The following is a 13,716-nucleotide window of genomic DNA, read 5'->3' as shown; positions in this document are numbered from 1 at the left end:
TACCTTTTCCGTTTTTTTTTTTTTAAACAAGGAAAGATCGACATCCCTGAAGACGGAGCATTTGGCTGGGGGGGAGGAGGGGAAAGAACCTTTCCTTGGGATCACCTGCACTTTGCAACCCCACAAAGCTGGAGCAAGGCGGGCAAATAAATAGGCAGACAGCACAGGTTAACGTAAAATAACCCCTAGCATCAACCCAAACTACAGCAACTGGGGGGGGGGGGAGCCCCTCCAGGCTCGGGCTCAGCTTCCGGACCCATTTGCAGAAATCGCCCTTCCCCACCACACCCGGGGGGCTGCGGAGGGGGTGCTGGAGGGAGGGGAACAGCGGTCCATGCAATGGCAATTCCGGCGCACTGGCTACTCACCGGCCCCCCGGTCTCACCTAGGGGCGGCGGCGGGGTGGGGGGCGAGCCCGGCCGGGCTGGGCGGGAGGCCGCTGCTCTCGGGGATATTTCAATGCTGCAGCTGCTATCCCTCGCCTTTGTGCATCTTGCCTTGCCCCGCGGAGTGAGGCAGGGAGAGCGCGGCGGAGCCGAGCACAGCTGAGCGCTCCCCCGCTCCCCTCCCGAAGCCAGCCGGCACCGCCGCGCGCGCCCCCGCGCAGCCAGCACCGCCCCCCCTCCTCCCCGCCGCCTCTCTCCGCGCGCGCCCGCGGCGCGCTCCGGGCCGGGGCAGCGGCTCGCTCCGCGGCCGCTTGCCCTCGCGCCGGGGGGAAGGGCCGGGCCGGGGGGCGCGCGCTCCCCCGCACCCCGGGGCTGGCTGGGTCCCGGCGCCGCGCTGGCTGCTGCTGTACGCGCCCCCCGCCGCCCCCGCTCGCATCCCGTTACTATGGTTATTCTCGGTGTCTCCCCCGCGCGGGGAGGGGGCGGCGGCGGCGGCCGCTCTGCAGGCGCCCACATGCCGCCCCGGGGAGCCGGCCGCCGCCGCCTGCACCTGGGCCACCATGGGGCTGCTGCGCAGGAGCCGGGGAGGCTGCGGGCAGCCGGGGCACGGGGCTGGGGGTGTCACAGAGGAGACGGGTGGGGTTGGAGGTAGAACCGTCCCCTCCGCCCCCCCCGCAATGGCGGGCCAGAGACAAATCAGCCCCTTCCTCTAGCGGGAATGGGGTGGGGGGCACGACAGCAGGACCCCCTGCAGGGCCAGGGGAAAGTCACTGTCTGCAGCGGCTGCAACTTGCAGAGAGGAGGAGAAACCCATTTTGTTTCCTACCAGCTGCCAAACAGCTTCCCTGTCTCTCCTCTCAGCTCAGCCACTTTGTTTTACATCACTGTTTAAATACATCTTAGCAAATCTAAAATTCATGAGTTAATGTGAGCAGATAGCCACCCCAGCGGATTGTTTCCTTCAGGAAAGGCGTCCCCCTAAGCACCAACAGCATCCACAAATAAAGGAAATATAAAACAAAAGATAATTTCCTTAATATTTAACTTTTAAAAATGTCTCAGGGCAGAATTGCACTCACAGATCCCCATGGTGGCTCTCAAATGTTATTTCACTCCCCCAAGGGAAGTTTTGTGTATGTAAGATGAGCACATTATCAATCAAGGTCTGCCCAGTGGGTCTAAGAGCAGAATTTTGCCAAGTCAAAATATCTTACTACAGTGAGCTAAGTGCAATGATGTGATGTGTGTGGTTTCTCGTGAAAATTACATTACTTTGGTACAGTTCCAATAGACTGCAAAGTTTACTCTAGGAACTAGTGGGTTAAAGAACTTAGGCCCTTATTTTGCAATTGAACCCACATAGCCTCAATAGGTCCACCCGTGTGGATTGGAGGATCAGGGCCTAACTTTTTAGATGTTGGGTTTACTACAAACAAACAAAAAAAGTGAATTTAGTGGTTTTGCCCCATATTCTCAATTTCTAAACATCTGAAGTCACCACACTAAAATTTTGTATGATTTGCAGTCTCTGCAAAAGAAAGACTAAGGCCTTGTCTACACTACAAAATTAAGTCGACCAAGCTAGATTAGAAGAAAAGGAGGACTTGTGGCACCTTAGAGACTAAGGTGCCACAAGTCCTCCTTTTCTTTTTGTGGATACAGACTAACACAGCTACTACTCTGAAAAAAGGCTAGTTTAGGTCAGCGTACAGTCACCACAGTAATTCAATTGGCTGTTGGTGTCCACACTATCCTCCTGCCGCTGGTAAGTGAGGCATGTCCTCAGCAGGAGCGCTTGCACCGACCTAAGTGGAGCAGGGGGGCTCAAGCTGTGAGCCCCACATGAGGCTGGCAGCCAACATGCAATGTAAGTAATGCGGTGTCTACATGGACACTGCGTCACCCTAACGACATCAGCTTAAGCACTATGCCTATTGCAGAGGTGCAGTTATTAGGTCGGTGCAGTGAGCAACTTACTTTGGCGGGAGCAACGTTGTAATACAGGCTCTTAGGCCTGGTGTACAGCATGCGGTTATTTCGGAATTAGCCGAGTTACCTTGAAATTAAACTGGTTCTGTCCACACGACCAAACCAGTTTTTTCAATTTAAAGGGCTCTTTACTCCGATTTCTGTACTCCACCTCGGCAAGTGGAGTAGCGTTAAATCAAGATTGCAGTTCCGGGTTACAGGTACTGTGGACGCAATTCAACAATATTGGCCTCTGGGAGCTATCTCAGAATGCTCCCTTGTGACCGCTCTGGACAACACTCTGAACTCTGATGCACTAGCCAGGTAGGCAGTAAAAGCCCTGGGAACTTTTGAATTTCCTGTTTGGTCACCATCAGCACAGGTGACCATCAGCACAGTACACCATCACAGGTGACCGTGCAGAGTCCACCATCTCAAGAGACCACGCAGTCCCGGATTCGCAGACGAGCTCCAGCATGGTCCGAACGGGAGGTACTGGATCTCATTGCATGTTGGGGAGACGAATCTGCTATGTCAGAACTACATTAAAAAAAAAGGAACGCAAATACGTATGCTAAAGGCTCCAGGGCCATGACGGAAAGAGGCTACTCCAGGGACACAGGGCAGTGTCGTACAAAAATCAAGGAGCTCAGGCAAGCATACCAAAAAGCCAGGGAGGCAAACGGGCGCTCTGGGTCACAGCCCCATACATGCCGCTTCTACCATGAGCTGCATGCAATTATGGGGAGTGACGCCACCACTACCCCAACACTGTCCGTGGACACCTGCAAGGGGGGAGTAGCACGGAGCGGGGAGGATGAGTTTTTGGAGGACGAAGAGGAGGAGGAGGAGGACAGTGCACAGGCGGCAAGTGGGGAATCTGTTTCCCCCCCTAGCCAGGAACTATTCTTAACGCTGGAGCCAATAGCCTCCCCCCACTCCCAAAGCATGCTCCCGGACCATGACCCTGGAGAAGGCACTTCTGATGAGTGAGAGCTTGATCGGCGCCACGTGGTGTGGGGTGGGGAGAAACCCAGACACACTGGGCTGTTCGGGTTTAGTTTAAAGGGCTCATCCCTGCTCAGAGCCTCATCGGAGCCCTGCGGTGTGTGTATGTGTGTGCAGGGGGGGAGAGTGTTGTGTGAAGCGATCATCCCAGAGAGCCCGCAGGCTGCCTGCAAGCTGAATTCTGTTGCCTGGCTGCATGTGATGGCTTACTCACACCAAAGTGGCAGGCACTTCAGTATAGAAGGCAAAATGAGACCTTGTACAGAAAGAACATGTGCTGTGTACTATGAATTGCCTGTTTCACTGAGAAACAGTGTCCCCTTTGTTCTCTAAAATGTATCTTTTAAAATACTACCCTCCCTTTTTCTCCTCCTGCAGCAGGTGCAAATGTTTCAATGCGGCCCCTGTGTACTCCGTCCCACAGGCTGGTCCAGATTAGAAGGTCGAAAAAATGAACTCGGGACGACATGTTTGCCGAGCTCATGCAGTCCTCCCGCACTGATAGGGCCCAGTTGAATGCGTGGAGGCAAACAATTGCGGAGTCGCGTAAAGCGTTACATGAATACGAAGAGAGGAGGGACGCACGCGATGAGAGCAGGCAGGATGCTATGGTCAAGCTCATGGGGGAGCAAACTGACATGCTCCGCTGTATGGTGGATCTAATGCGGGAAAGGCAGCAAGACCACAGACTGCCGCTGCAGCCCCTGAATAACCACCCTCCCTCCTTCCCAAGTTCCATAGCCTCCTCACCCAGACACCCAAGAACATAGGGCGGAGGAGGCTATGGGACCCACACAGTCAACCCCAGAGGATTGCACAAACAGCAGAAAGCTGGCATATCCTAAATTTCGATTTGGTTTCTGGACCCCTAACCGAACACCCCCCTACCCCCCATCTAGCTTCCGATTTCTCTCAATGTTTTGTGCAACAAATTATAAAGAACGGTTTTTAAACAATTGTGACTTTATTTCCTTTCATATATATATAGGGGGCAGGTAACTTTAAGAGAAACAAACACAACTGTTACACCCTACCCTGGCCAGTCATGAAACTGGCTTTCAAAGCACACCCTGCTGCGCTCTTCTAATTGCCCTGTTGTCTGGCTGTGTGAAACTGGCCCCCAGGTGAGTTGCCTCAACCTCCCACCCTGCCATAAACGTCTCCCCCTTACTCTCACAGATATTGTGGAGCACACAACAAGCAGCAATTACAATTGGAATATTGGTTGTGCTGAGATCTAACCGGGTCAGAAAACTGCACCAGCGCGCTTTCAAATGTCCAAACGCACATTCTACCACCATTCTGCACTTGCTTAGCCTATAGTTGAACTGCTTCTTACTACTGTCCAGGGTGCCTGTGTACGGTTTCATGAGTCATGGCATTAAGGGGTAGGCTGGGTCCCCAAGGATAACTATAGGCATTTCAACATCCCCAACAGTAATTTTCTGGTCTGGGAAATAAGTTCCTTCCTGCAGCTGTACAAACAGACCAGAGTTCCTGAAGATGCGAGCATCATGCACCTTTCCTGGCCATCCCATGTTGATGTCGGTGAAACGCCCCTTCTAATCCACCAGTGCTTGCAGCACCATGGAAAAGTACCCATTGCGGTTTATGTACTGGCCGCCCCGATGTTCCAGGGCCAAGATAGGGATATGTGTTCTATCGCCCCGCCGCAGTTAGGGAAGCCCAGCACATTAAAGCCATCCACAATGGTCTGCACATTTCCCAAAGTCACTACCCTTGATAGCAGCTGGTAAATGATTGTATTGGTTACTTGCAGCACAGCAGCCACCACAGTAGATTTCCCCACTCCAAACTCATTCCTGACTGTCAGGAGTTGTAAGCTTCCACAGGGCTATGGCCACTCGCTTCTCAACTGTGAGGGCTGCTCTCATTTTGGTGTCTTTGCACTTCAGGGCAGGGGACAGCAAGTCACAAAGTTCCATGAAAGTGGCCCTACGCATACGAAAGTTTCTCAGCCACTGGGAATCATCCCATACCTGCAACACTATGTGGTCCCACCAGTCTGTGCTTGTTTCCTGGGCCCAGAATCGGCGTTCCACGGCATGAACCTGGCCCAACACCACCAGGATCTCCCAATTGCCACATGCCGTGCCGTCTGTGTCCATGTCCTCATCACTATAGTAATCGCGCTGTCGTCGCTTCCTCGCCCAGTTTTGCAGGTACTGCACATACTGCTGGATAATGCGCAAGGTATTTACAATGGTCAAAACTGCAGCGGAGATCTGATTGGGCTCCATGGCTATGGCGCCTGCACAGGTAATCCTGGAAAAAGGGCGTAAAATGTAGGAGAGTAGAGTGGCAGCGGAAGCTGTGCTGTTCAGTTCACGGTAGCCGAACAATGGCTGCAAATGGTTGTCTTCTGTGGCTTTCACGGAGGTGGGAGCCCAGGACAGACAACATGGAGAAGCTTGGAAGCGTGGCAATAGTGGGAGAGCAGAGTTGGTGGCGGAAGCTGTGCTGCTCGGTTCACGATGGCCGAGCAGCGTTGAGTTGGAGAGGCGGATTCATAGTAGCAGGAGAGCAGCGGTGCACCGTATGCTGAAAGCAGTATGGTGGCTGCATGCCAAAAAAGCGCGAAATGATTGTCTGACCTAGCTTTCTGATGACACACCCCCAGAAACACCCGTGAGAATGTTTTTGCCCCATCATGCACTGGGAGCTTAACCCAGAATTCCAATGGGCGGCGGGGACTGTGGGAACTGTGGGACAGCTACCCACAGTGCACCGCTCCGACATTCGATGCTAGCCTTGGTACTGTGGACGCAATCTGCCGAATTCACCCGCTTTAGTGGGGACACAGAAGACCGAATGTATAAAATAGCTTCCGAAAATTCGAATAGAATAATTTCAAAATAATTTCGTACTGTAGACGTACCCTTACAGAGTTATCTTACTTCAACCTAACTCTGTAGTGTAGACCAGCCCTAAAGGAGGGACAGATGTAGCAGTTCAGGGCTGAGGTGCAGTGACAGAGCTGCTGAAGACACCTTTCAACAGCTCCTACACACACACGAAGCCAGTACTCTTGAGTTTATTATTTGCAGTCACTAAATTCATTTACAAATTAAAACAAAAGTGATATTCGCTGGCATTCTCATTTTGTATGTGTATGTGCACAGAATTGCAGACATTAGTTATTTTGTGCACAGCATTACCGTTTGGTTGAGGCCCTTTTGAAATGTTATTCCTCGAAGACTTAATTATGTCTTAAACTAATGCTGAGCTGAAACATTTTGAAAAGCACCATAACTCAAACAGTAAATGTTTACTGTTCATAAAAATCTTACTTCATTACTGTGTTAATAATAATACAATGTGTTTACGGTGCAGACCATTCCCTTCTCCCCGCCCTCCACAAAAAAACCTTAACTGATATGGCATAAATAGAAAAGTTATGTAACACTTAATGATTAATTCACTGACCCACACTTTGGAAAAAATTGTAAAGCATAATATTGACTTTGGGTAGAGTAATACAGGTTTAAAAAAAGTGAACAAAGTTATTTTTATTATAATGCCCACTTGTGTAATTGCTGATTACAGTGTGTGGTTTAAAATACTGGAATGGATGCACAGACAGGCACTCCCACAATATTTTTTTTTTTAAAAACTCTTGTATATAATGACTGAATTTATGTCAGTAGATCTGCCAAATAAACACCTGAGAATTTTAGGCCTAATTCAATACAAAATCCTGGAAGGGGTTTTGGGGAGTCATTCTGTTTGACTGAATATCTTATGCTGCTTCCTCAGGCCCCAATCCTGTAATTGCATCTACCTGGGCAGACTCTTGTACCTGTGCAGATTGGATTGCATGATTGGACCTTTTTTTGGAAACAAGTCTATACTGAGTAGATCTGATCAGAAAATGGAATTCCATCCTATGGGAAATTCCAACATTTTGAAATTTGTTTTTGTCCTGAATTAGAACAAAAAATCAAAATGTTGAAATTTTTGTGGAATAGAAATTTGATTTTTTTATTTCAGAAACATGAAAACAAAAGTATTGAAATGTTTCATTTCAATAATTTTTAAAAATATTAAATATTGTATATGGATTGTCTATTTTGTGAGTCATTCTTGCTGGGCTGGAAAGGCTTTTTTGAAGAGGAACATTTTGCTGCACTTGCTAAAGATGGTCAATCTCTCACTTTGCCTCATCTCCTCTAGAAGTTGTTTCCATAGGTGAATCCTTTTGATTGAGTATGCTTTGTCCTCAGCTCTCATGTGCTTTGTCTTGAGTTTTGTGATCTGCATTGTCTCAGTAGTTAATAGATTGAAATTCAGTGTCTAGTGTAGCTGTGGCTTGATCCATTAAGCTCTTTGAAGATTAGGACCAAGGCCTTAAACTGACTGGGAGCCAATAAGAACATAAGAATGGCAATACTGGGTCAGTCCAAAGGTCGATCTAGCCCACTATCCTGTCTTCCGACAGTGGCCAGTGCAAGGTGCCCCAGAGGGAATGAACAAGTAATCATCAAGTGGATTAAGTTTAGAAGTGTGAGCAACAAGAGTGATGTAGTGGTGGGAGTCTGCTATAGACCACTGGACCAGGGGGATGAGGTGGATGAGGCTTTCTTCCGGCAACTCGCAGAAGCTACTAGATCGCATGCCCTGGTTCTCATGGGTGACTTTAATTTTCCTGATATCTGCTGGGAGAGCAATACAGCGGTGCATAGACAATCCAGGAAGTCTTTGGAAAGTGTAGGGGACAATTTCCTGGTGCAAGTGCTAGAGGAGCCAACTGGGGGGGGAGCTTTTCTTGACCTGCTGCTCACAAACCGGGAAGAATTAGTGGGGGAAGAAAAGTGGATGGGAATCTGGGGGGCAGTGACCATGAGTTGGTTGAGTTCAGGATCCTGACGCAGGGAAGAAAGGTAAGCAGCAGGATACGGACCCTGGACTTCAGGAAAGCAGACTTCGACTCCCTCAGGGAACGGATGGGTAGGATCCCCTGGGGGACTAACATGAAGGGGAAAGGAGTCCAGGAGAGCTAGCTGTATTTCAAGGAATCCCTGTTGAGGTTACAGGGACAAACCATCCCGATGAGTCGAAAGAATAGTAAATATGGCAGGCGACCAGCTTGGCTTAACGGTGAAATCCTAGCGGATCTTAAACATAAAAAAGAAGCTTACAAGAAGTGGAAGGTTGGACATATGACCAGGGATGAGTATAAAAATATTGCTCGGGCATGTAGGAATGAAATCAGGAGGGCCAAATCGCACCTGGAGCTGCAGCTAGCAAGAGATGTCAAGAGTAACAAGAAGGGTTTCTTTAGGTATGTTGGCAACAAGAAGAAAGCCAAGGAAAGTGTGGGCCCCTTACTGAATGAGGGAGGCAACCTAGTGACAGAGGATGTGGAAAAAGCTAATGTACTCAATGCTTTTTTTGCCTCTGTCTTCACGAACAAGGTCAGCTCCCAGACTGCTGCGCTGGGCATCACAGCATGGGGAGTAGATGGCCAGCCCTCAGTGGAGAAAGAGGTGGTTAGGGACTATTTAGAAAAGCTGGACGTGCACAAGTCCATGGGGCCGGACGAGTTGCATCCGAGAGTGCTAAAGGAATTGGTGGCTGTGATTGCAGAGCCATTGGCCATTATCTTTGAAAACTCGTGGCGAACGGGGGAAGTCCCGGATGACTGGAAAAAGGCTAATGTAGTGCCAATCTTTAAAAAAGGGAAGAAGGAGGATCCTGGGAACTACAGGCCAGTCAGCCTCACCTCAGTCCCCGGAAAAATCATGGAGCAGGCCCTCAAAGAATCAATCCTGAAGCACTTACATGAGAGGAAAGTGATCAGGAACAGTCAGCATGGATTCACCAAGGGAAGGTCATGCCTGACTAATCTAATCACCTTCTATGATGAGATTACTGGTTCTGTGGATGAAGGGAAAGCAGTGGATGTATTGTTTCTTGACTTTAGCAAAGCTTTTGACACGGTCTCCCACAGTATTCTTGTCAGCAAGTTAAAGAAGTATGGGCTGGATGAATGCACTATAAGGTGGGTAGAAAGTTGGCTAGATTGTCGGGCTCAACGGGTAGTGATCAATGGCTCCATGTCTAGTTGGCAGCCGGTGTCAAGTGGAGTGCCCCAGGGGTCGGTCCTGGGGCCGGTTTTGTTCAATATCCTCATAAATGATCTGGAGGATGGTGTGGATTGCACCCTCAGCAAATTTGCGGATGATACTAAACTAGGAGGAGTGGTAGATACGCTGGAGGGCAGGGATAGGATACAGAGGGACCTAGACAAATTGGAGGATTGGGCCAAAAGAAATCTGATGAGGTTCAATAAGGATAAGTGCAGGGTCCTGCACTTAGGACGGAAGAACCCAATGCACCGCTACAGACTAGGGACCGAATGGCTAGGCAGCAGTTCTGCGGAAAAGGACCTAGGGGTGACAGTGGACGAGAAGCTGGATATGAGTCAGCAGTGTGCCCTTGTTGCCAAGAAGGCCAATGGCATTTTGGGCTGTATAAGTAGGGGCATAGCGAGCAGATCGAGGGACGTGATCGTTCCCCTCTATTCGACATTGGTGAGGCCTCATCTGGAGTACTGTGTCCAGTTTTGGGCCCCACACTACAAGAAGGATGTGGATAAATTGGAGAGAGTCCAGCGAAGGGCAACAAAAATGATTAGGGGTCTGGAACACATGACTTATGAGGAGAGGCTGAGGGAACTGGGATTGTTTAGTCTGCAGAAGAGAAGAATGAGGGGGGATTTGATAGCTACTTTCAACTACCTGAGAGGTGGTTCCAGAGAGGATGGTTCTAGACTATTCTCAGTGGTAGAAGAGGACAGGACAAGGAGTAATGGTCTCAAGTTGCAGTGGGGGAGGTTTAGGTTGGATATTAGGAAAAACTTTTTCACCAAGAGGGTGGTGAAACACGGGAATGTGTTACCTAGGGAGGTGGTAGAATCTCCTTCCTTAGAAGTTTTTAAGGTCAGGCTTGACAAAGCCCTGGCTGGGATGATTTAATTGGGGATTGGTCCTGCTTTGAGCAGGGGGTTGGACTAGATGACCTCCTGAGGTCCCTTCCAACCCTGATAGTCTATGATTCTATGATTCTGTGACTCTATGATCCATTCCCTGTCGCTCATTCCCAGGTTCTGGCAAACAGAGGCTAGAGACACCATCCCTGCTCATCCTGGCTAATAGCCATTGATGGACTTATCCTCCATGAATTTATCTAGTTCTTTTTTGAACCCTGTTATAGTCTTGGCCTTCACAACATCCTCTGGCAAAGAGTTCCACAGGTTAACTGTGCATTGTGTGAAGAAATACTTCCTTCTGTTTGTTTTAAACCTCATTTGGTGACCCCTAGTTCTTGTGTTATGAGAAGTAGTAAATAACACTTCCTTATTTACTTTCTCCACACCAGTCATGATTTTATAGACCTCAGTCATATCCCCCCTTACTCATCTCTTTTCCAAGCTGAAAAGTCCCAGTCTTATTAATCTCTCCTCATACGGAACCTGTTCCATACCCCTACTCATTTTTGTTGCCATTTCTGAACCTTTTCCTTTTCCGTTATATCTCTTTTGAGATGGGGTGACCACATCTGCAGTATTCAAGATGTAGGCATACCATGGATTTATATAGAGGCAATATGATATTTTCTGCCTTATTATCTATACCTTTCTTAATGATTCCCAACATTCTGTTTGCTTTTTTGACTGCTGCTGCACATTGAGTGGATGTTTTCAGAGAACTAACCACAATGACTCCAAGATCTCTTTCTTGAGTGGTAACAGCTAATTTAGACCCCGTCATTTTATGGAGGGACATAAGCATGGATCTGATGTGATCACTATGACCTCCTAGACCATGGAGGAGGTGGGCAACCATGTTCTATGGCAGCTAGAGCCTGGGTAGGCACCATCTTCATATTCAGCTTCAAATATAGTGATTTACAATAATTCAGCCTGGAGGTAACAAATGGCTGGTCCTAGAAAGATGTGAAGATTCTTAGCAAGCTGGAGGTGAAGGAAGGCATTTTTAGAAACTGACACTATCTTGCCCTCCAGGATTAGTGAGGTATCAAACAGGACCCCAAGGCTTTGCACCAACTTGACAAATGGGAGCTGTACTCATTCAATGTTGTCGCTAATTCTTCCGTATTGTAGCTAATTCTTCAACATCTTTCCCCTTTTCAACCATCATCACTTTGATATCTGGATTCAGCTTGAGCCAGTGACTCTCCATCCAAGATCTGAACTCTTGTGGGCATTCGGGTAACTTGGTAGTGATGGAGGTTGTGTCAATGGTGAATGAGAAATAACTGAGTGTTGTCTGTATATTGCTGGAAGCTGGGCTGGTGGTGTTTCACTCTCTCCCTGGGATCTCATTTGTATATTGAAGATAAGAGGGGGATCTCTGTGGGATACTGCAGGTGAGCAAGAAAGGAATGAATGAAACCACTGTAATGCTAGGCAAGCTACTTCTGGTATACCATGTAGGCAAGTCAGCAGTACCTTGTGTCAGAGAGGTCCATCAATGTGAGCCTGGAGATCGTGCCTGCTTCCGTGGCCATAAGAAAGCAGTCTTTCAGTGCTACGAGGTCTGTCTCTGTGCTATGCTCGGTTAGAACCCTGATTGTCATGCATCCAAAGATGCTGGCTGATGTCACATGTTGTTGAAGCTTGGTGTTACTATTTTCTCAATTAATTTGCCCAGGAATGGGCAGCTGGAGATGGGTTGGTAGTTATGTCATCAGGGTCCACTTTTGGCTTCTTGAAGATTGGGTGGGACTGTTGTATTTTTCAGTGAGTTTGGCAAGTATGCCTCTCTAAGGAAGGCATTAACAATTTTCATTAGTAGTGAGGATAGTTGACCCTTGATAGAGGATCGCTTCTATCAGTAAGGAGGGGCAGAGATCCATTTTACAGGTTGTGGCTAAACATGTTTTAGGGCTTCTTGAGCTTTGGCATGTGGGGTCCACCTATTGAGGAAGGGGAAGAGCATATTTGGCTACTGACTGGCTAATCTAGTGAGGAGGGCTTTAAACTAGGTTTAATGGGGGAGGTGACCAAAGCCCATAGGTAAGTCAAAAACATGGAGACCTGGGAGAAGGGTCGGAATCTGGGGGGAGCATGGGCTGTTATAGCAGAAATAAGGAAGAGACAAAACAGAACTTGGGGTGGGGGCAGGAAATCAAATCAGTATCTTAGATGTCTGCATACTAATGCGAGAAGTATGGGGAATAAGCAGGAAGAACGCGAAATGCTAGTAAATAAACACAACTATGACATGGTTGGCATCACAGAGACTTGGTGGGATAATATGCATGACTGGAATATTGGCATAGAAGGATACAGCTTGCTCAGGAAGGACAGGCAGGGAAAAAAGGGAGGAGGTGTTGCCTTATATATTAAAAATGTATACACTTGGACTGAGGTTGAGATAGAAATAAGAGACAGACTTGTTGAAAGTCTCTGGGTAAGGATAAATGGGGGAAAAAACAAGAGTGATGTCATGGTAGGGGTCTACTACAGACCACCAAACCAGGAAGAAGAGGTGGATAATTTTTTTTAAACAGCTAACAAAATCATCCAAAGCACAGGACTTGGTGGTGATGGGGGACTTCAACTACGCAGACATCTGTTGGGAAAATAATACAGCAGAGCACAGATCATCCAGAAAGTTCTTGGAATGTATCGGAGACAATTTTTTATTTCAGAATGTGGAGAAAGCTACTAGGGGCAGGCTGTTCTAGATTTGATTTTCACAAATAGGGAGGAACTGGTTGAGAATTTGAAAGTGGAAGGCAACTTGGGTGAAAGTGATCATGAAATGGTAGAGTTCATGATTCTAAGGAATGGTAGGAGGGAGAACAGCACAATAAAGACAATGGATTTCAAGAAGGCAGACTTTAGCAAACTCAGGGAGTTGGTAGGAAAAATCCCATGGGAAGCAAGTCTAAGGGGAAAAACAATTAAAGGCGGTTGGCAGTTTTTCAAAGAGACATTATTAAGGGCACAAGAGCAAACCATTCCACCTCGTAGGAAAGATAGGAAGTATGGCAAGAGATCACCCTGGATTAACCAGGAGATTTTAAATGATCTAAAACTCAAAAAAGAGCCCTACAAAAAGTGGAAACTCGGTCAAATTACAGAGGATGAATATAAACAAATAATACAAGTATGTAGCGACAAAATTAGAAAAGCCAAGGCACAAAATGAGATCAAACTAGCTAGGGACATAAAAGAAAACAAGAAAACGTTCTACAAATACATTAGAAGCAAGAGGAAGATCAAGGAAAGAGTAGGCCTATTACTCAATGAGGGGGAAAAGACGATAACAGAAAATGTGGAAATGGCAGAGGTGCTTAATGA

General features: G+C 47.9%; 1 protein-coding gene across 12 annotated transcripts in view; it reads right to left on the bottom strand.

Annotated features, from left to right (window-relative positions):
• ANKS1B (ankyrin repeat and sterile alpha motif domain containing 1B) overlaps positions 1–13,716 on the bottom strand; it is a 736,839-nt gene that overhangs the window by 135,003 nt on the left and 588,120 nt on the right. For 2 of the 12 annotated variants that reach the window (XM_037884435.2, XM_037884426.2), the window contains exon 1: positions 369–506. The exons of 7 other annotated variants lie outside the window; for them this stretch is intronic. The gene's annotated coding sequence lies outside the window, so the exon portion shown is untranslated. Of the gene's footprint in view, positions 1–368; positions 604–13,716 lie in introns of those variants that run through there. 3 more of the 12 variants (XM_037884417.2, XM_037884444.2, XM_037884454.2) reach the window with 3 other exon arrangements.

This window comes from Chelonia mydas, chromosome 1 (assembly GCF_015237465.2).
Source record: "Chelonia mydas isolate rCheMyd1 chromosome 1, rCheMyd1.pri.v2, whole genome shotgun sequence".
NCBI lineage: Eukaryota > Metazoa > Chordata > Testudines > Cheloniidae > Chelonia > Chelonia mydas.
This window is presented reverse-complemented; position numbering and strand designations above follow the sequence as displayed.